This window comes from Mesoplodon bidens (genome assembly GCF_964165515.1).
Source record: "Mesoplodon bidens genome assembly, contig: HAP1_SCAFFOLD_847, whole genome shotgun sequence".
Lineage (NCBI taxonomy): Eukaryota > Metazoa > Chordata > Mammalia > Artiodactyla > Ziphiidae > Mesoplodon > Mesoplodon bidens.
The window spans coordinates 26,743-33,070 of NW_027671537.1; the positions used below are offsets into that span (position 1 = coordinate 26,743).

At 49.7% G+C, this 6,328-nt stretch overlaps 1 long non-coding RNA gene across 1 annotated transcript; it reads left to right on the forward strand.

Annotated features, from left to right (window-relative positions):
* Positions 1 to 1,274: 1,274 nt before the first annotated feature.
* LOC308611263 lies at positions 1,275 to 4,936 on the forward strand. Its single transcript, XR_014014814.1, has 3 exons — positions 1,275 to 1,990; positions 3,551 to 4,033; positions 4,452 to 4,936. It is a non-coding gene; the product is annotated as an uncharacterized lncRNA (long non-coding RNA).
* Positions 4,937 to 6,328: the final 1,392 nt, after the last annotated feature.

Genomic DNA, 6,328 nt, shown 5'->3' on the forward strand with positions numbered 1-6,328 from the left:
TTTGTTGTTTTTGCCTTGCTGCTTTTAATATGATTTCTTTGTGTTTAATTTTTGACAGTTTGATTAATATGTGTCTTGGCGTATTTCTCCTTGGATTTATTCTGTATGGGACTCTCTGTGCCTCCTGGACTTGATTAACTATTTCCTTTCCCATATTAGGGAAGTTTTCAACTATAATCTCTTCAAATATTTTCTCAGTCCCTTTCTTTTTCTCTTCTTCTTCTGGAACCCCTAGAATTCGAATGTTGGTGCGTTTAATGTTGTCCCAGAGGTCTCTGAGACTGTCCTCTGTTCTTTTCATTCTTTTTTCTTTATTTTGCTCTGCAGCAGTTATTTCCACTATTTTATCTTCCACCTCACTTATCCGTTCTTCTGCCTCAGTTATTCTGCTATTGATCCCATCTAGAGTATTTTTTATTTCATGTATTGTGTTTTTAATCGATGCTTGATTCATCTTTAGTTCTTCTAGGTCCTTGTTAACTGTTTCTTGCATTTTGTCTATTCTATTTCCAAGATTTTGGATCTGGGAAATAGAATCTTGGATCATCTTTACCATCATTATTCTGAATTCTTTTTCAGGTAGACTGCCTATTACCTTTTCATTTGTTAGGTCTGGTGGGTTTTTATCTTGCTCCTTCTCCTGCTGTGTGTTTTTCTGTCTTCTCATTTTGCTTATGTTACTGTGTTTGGGGTCTCATTTTTGCAGGCTGCAGGTTCGTAGTTCCCGTTGTTTTTGGTGTCTGTCCCCAGTGGCTAAGGTTGGTTTAGTGGGTTGTGTAGGCTTCCTGGTGGAGGGGACTAGTGCCTGTGTTCTGGTGGATGAGGCTGGATCTTGTCTTTCTGGTGGGCAGGTCCACGTCTGGTGGTGTGTTTTGGGGTGTCTGCGGACTTTTTATGATTTTAGGCCACCTCTCTGCTAATGGGTGGCGTTGTGTTCCTGTCTTGCTAGCTGTTTGGCATAGGGTGTCCAGCACTGTAGCTTGCTGGTCGTTGAGTGAAGCTGGGTGCTGGTGTTGAGATGGAGATCTCTGGAAGATTTTCGCCGTTTGATATTATGTGGAGCTGGGAGGTCTCTTGTGGACCAGTGTCCTGAAGTTGGCTCTCCCACCTCAGAGGCACAGCACTGACTCCTGGCTCCTCAATTTGCGATGATGTGTTGTCTATTCATGTATTCCACAGATGCAGGGTACATCAAGTTGATTGTGGAGCTGTAATCCGCTGCTTCTGAGGCTGCTGGGAGAGGTTTCCCTTTCTCTTCTTTGTTCTCACAGCTCCTGGGTCTCAGCTTTGGATTTGGCCCCGCCTCTGCGTGTAGGTCGCCGGAGGGCGTCTGTTCTTCGCTTAGACAGGACAGGGTTAAAGGAGCAGCCTCTTTGGGGACTCTGGCTCACTCAGGCCGGGCGGGAGAGAGGGGCACAGAGTGCGGGGCGAGCCTGCAGCGGCAGAGTTCGGCGTGACGTTGCACCAGCCCGAGGCGCGCCGTGCGTTCTCCTAGGGAAGCCGTCTCTGGATCCCGGGACCCCGGCAGTGGCGGGCTGCACAGGCTCCCGGAAGGGCGGCGTGGACAGTGTCCTGCGCTCGCACACAGGCTTCTTGGTGGCGGCAGCAGCAGCCCCAGCGTCCCACGCCCGTCACTGGGCTCCGCGCTTTCAGTCGTGACTCGCGCCCGTCTGTGGAGCCCCTTTAAGCAGCACTCTTAATCCCCTCTCCTCGCGCACCAGGAAACCAAGAGGGAAGAAAAAGTCTCTTGCCTCTTCGGCAGCTCCAGAGTTTTCCCGGACTCCCTGCCGGCTAGCTGTGGCACATTAGCCCCCTTCAGGCTGAGTTCTCGCCGCCAGCCCCAGTCCTCTCTCTGCGCTCTGACCGAAGCCCGAGCCTCAGCTTCCAGCGCCGCCTGCCCTGGCGGGCGAGCAGACAAGCCTCTCGGGCTGGTGAGTGCCGCTCGGCACCGATCCTCTGTGCGGGAATCTCTCCGCTTTGCCCTACCCAGGTATGTGGGGAGTTTCTTGCCTTTTGGGAGGTCTGGGGTCTTCTGCCAGCATTCAGTAGGTGTTCTGTAGGAGTTGTTCCACGTGTAGCTGTATTTCTGGTGTATCCGTGGGGAGGAAGGTGATCTCCGCGTCTTACTCTTCCGCCATCTTCCTCCGGGTCCAAAAGATAGGTTTTTTAAACGTGGTATTGAGATAAGTGGATAGCATTACATCTCCAGCATCTAGTCTAGTAGGTGTTCAATAATTCTGTGATGAATGACTGAAGAAACATATGGTAAGTCCAGAGCCCAGACTTCTGGTTCCACTGGTGCTGCCTTGTGTGACCTTGGACAGAGAATTACATTTCCACTGAGTCTCAGATACCACGTAGGAAGAGGGTCTCCAACAAGATGGTCACTAAGTGTTCATCCACTTTAGACTTCTAATCCCTCAGGCAGGGAGGGCCCGTGCCTTCCTCCTGGGTACTTGGGCGGTGCCGCCAGTTGTTTTGTTTTTAATCTCAGAGGTTTTCAGGTAGTGCCAACAAATGCTAGGGCTAAGAGAGGCTCATGGCAAGCATTAAAAGCCACTTTATTTTTTAAGGAGGCTTACTATGGTTATTTGTAGTCGTTCAGATCAGGTCCCCTATTCAGTCTGGTGGCCTTTCCATGCAGTCAGTTGGGCTTCCAGCAGCCAGCTGGCTGGTTGGGGTCTTAGGGAGATGCAGCTGCAAACACTATCTGCATTGTCTCTGGAAAGGGTCTGAAGTGATGCCCACCCACCAGGTTCCAGAGCTAGGAGAAGGTTGGGCCAAATTTTGTGAGGGTATGGTTTCTGCTGCACAGAAAAGAGATTCCTTTAATAAAAAGGAGGGAGGCTATTTTCCACTTAACCTTCATTCGTTCATTCAACAAACATGCCCACTATGCACCACTCGTTGCCAGGTGCCATGCTAGGCACAAGGAGGGAGATAGTGAGCAAAAGCCGCATGGTGCCCATTTTTCTGGAGCTTGTCTTCTCAACATCAGCGGTACTGATTTTTTGAGCCAGGTAACTCTTTGTTTGGGAGACTGCCCTATGCATCGTGGGGTGTTTAGCAGCATCCTTGTCCTCCACCCACTAGACGCCAGCAGCAATTATGACAACCACAAATGTGTCCAGGCATTGCTAAATGTCCTGGAGGGGGTAGGGTGGCCAGAGTCACCCCCGGTTGAGAACCACTGGCCTAAAGGGAAGACAGACGAGACGGTGGCCAAAGAACGGCACAAGTGATGCATCATTTCAAAGGCAGTCGTGCGCTGAAGGGGTAGGAGCACAGTCATAAAGAAAGCAGTTCACAGAGTCAGACTGGATTTAAAACCAACTCTCTTGGCATGGACATATATACACACACATGCTACCAAAGGTAAAATAGATAGCTAGTGGGAAGCAGCTGCATCGCACAGGGAGAGCAGGTCGTTGCTGTGTGTCTACCTAGAGGGGTGAGATAGGGAGGGTGGGAGGGAGACGCAAGAGGCAGGGGATATGGGGATATATGGATAGGTATAGCTGATTCACTTTTTTTTTTTTTTTTTTTGCAGTATGCGGGCCTCTCACTGTTGTGGCCTCTCCCGCTGCAGAGCACAGGCTCTGGACGCGCAGGCTCAGCAGCCATGGCTCACGGGCCCAGCCGCTCCGCAGCATGTGGGATCCTCCCGGACCGGGGCACGAACCCGTGTCCCCTGCATCGGCAGGCGGACTCTCAACCACTGCGCCACCAGGGAAGCCCTGATTCACTTTTTGATACAGCAGAAACTAACACACCATTGTAAAGCAATTATACTCCAATAAAGATGTTAAAAAAATTAACTCTCTCAAATTATTCTTTAGTAACTTTCCAGTTCTTCCATTATTGTTCGGGTTATTCTTCTGGATGTAGAAAATCATAATGGAATGCCAAGAGACTTTTTTCTTTTTTTTTATTTCAGCCTCAAAATGGCCTTTCCAGCCCAGGGTCCATCATGGCCACTGAGAAGTTATGGAAAACAGATGTGGCTGAGGCTTTAGATCTTAATGAAAAGCTGGTAGGTATACCCAGCATCAGTCCCCTCCTGTCCAAACCTGCGTGCCCTGCAGATAGTTTACACATCAACCTCACATACATGTTTAGTTGTTACAGTAGTTCCACGAGACCCATCTCCTATCCCAGCATGGGCTGGAAATTGCAGAGCCCAATTCCTTGGAAGACTGGGTAGTAAGAATGAATGTTTATATCTGTTGTCATTCCCCGCCCCCCACCAGTTCTCAAAATGGCATAGTGTAAATGGATGCGGGGGAAAATGAAAGTCATACTAAAAGCCCCAAATGCACTCATTTGCAAAGCATGTGTTTCTTCTCTGCAACTGCAGAAAATGAATGAAACAGAATTAGATGTTTGCCTCCTCAAAGTGGCCACCAGCGGTCTTGGGCCAGGCCTCTTACCTGTGAAACGCTTTCTCGTAGTACTTGGATATGAGCAAAACCCTCGAGACTATGATGAACATCAAAGGTATGTCAGGTCACGTGTCCATGAAACACCTCTCCCCAAAAGAGAGGGAGAGAGTCCACCAGCTTCGACAAAGAGACCTCTACCTGGTGTTTGATAAGATCACCCTACTCAAGAACCAGCTGCAGAGAAAAGAAGAGCTTTTGAGACGATACGAGAAGGACATTGAACAGCTCAAGTATGGCCCGTGTCCCTGGCAAAAGGCCCAGGCCTCCATTCTCCAGGCTAAACCTCGGGGCAGCTGCAGACCCGTAGGGACCAGGACAAGAGGACAGAGGCCTGGGTGTGGAGGGGGGAGGCGGGATGGTGACTCAGGGCCTGATGGACCCAAGTCTCTGGGCAAGAAAGCAGCAGTTAAAGTACCCTACTGTTAAGGAATAAGGTGCACCTTTTATAAATGTGTCTGGTGTTTCACCATGTGTGTGCTTTTCATAATTCCATCCTATTTTCAGTGGTATCCGTTCCCCCACCCTCTCTGGGAAATTGGGAGGGGCTGGTAGCATAACCGTTGCCCCCTTCATGCTGCACGTCCACAGCCAATGGGCTATTTATTCTGCCCTCTAGTCCCCACATCTTCAGCCTTCCCCCCACTTGTAAGGAAACCGCGAAGCCAGGCATATATGGAAGTGTTCTGAGGATCTCCCAGGTCGGGAGCATTGGTGGTGAGTGAGAAAGCTGAGGAGAAAAGAGACTTTGTCTCTCCCGTGTGCTCAGGCAGAGCAAAGTGTCGGTTCAGATGTACCAGTCACAGGTGGCAAAGCTGAAGGACGACATCTCCAAAGAGGCCGAAGAAAAGGCGCTGCTGAAGGAGGCCCTGGCGCACATGGAAGAGCGGCTGCACCAGGAGAAGAGGGTCACCAGGGCGATCAGGCAGCAGAAGGTGAGAGGTCCCTGCTCGGAGCAGAGCCTCTGAGGCTGCCCCTCAGCTCCCTTTAGAAACAGCCAACTGAGGTCCCAGTGGGATCCAGGCAGCACAGAATGCCTTCGCTCATTGCAAAGGAAGGTGGCAGAATAGCTTTAGCGTTAGGCAGACATAGGTTTAGACTCTTGTTCTGCCACTTACTGTGTGACTTCAGGCAGCTTTTTTTTTTTTTAACATCTTTATTGGAGTATAATTGCTTTACAGTGTGGTGTTCGTTTCTGCTGTATAACAAAGTGAATCAGCTATATGCATACGTATATCCTCACATCCCTCCCTCTTGTGTCTCCCTCCCACCCTCCTTATCCCACCCTTCTAGATGGTCGCAAAGCATTGAGCTGATCTCCCTGTTCCATGCGGCTGCTTCCCACTAGCTATCTGTTTTACATTCGGTAGTGTATATATGTCCATGCCACTCTCTCACTTCGTCCCAGCTTACCCTTCCCCCTCCCCATGTCCTCAAGTCCATTCTCTACATCTGTGTCTTTATTCCTGGCTGCCCCTAGGTTCATCAGAACATTTTTTTTTTTAGATTCCATATATATGTGTCAGCTTAACCTCTCTGAGACTCATAGTCTAGCTTGCCTCTATGTTTTTTTTTTTTTTTTAATTTATTTATTTATTTATTTTGGGCTGTGTTGGGTCTTCATTTCTGTGCAAGGGCTTTCTCTAGTTGTGGCAAGCGGGGGCCACTCTTCATCGCAGTGTGTGGGCCTCTCACTATCGCGGCCTCTCTTGTTGCAGAGCACAGGCTCCAGATGCGCAGGCTCAGTAGCTGTGGCTCATGGGCTTAGTTGCTCCACGGCATGTGGGATCCTCCCAGACCAGGGCTCGAACCCGTGTCCCCTGCATTAGCAGGCAGATTCTCAACCACTGCGCCACCAGGGAAGCCCCGCCTCTATGTTTTTAAACTTT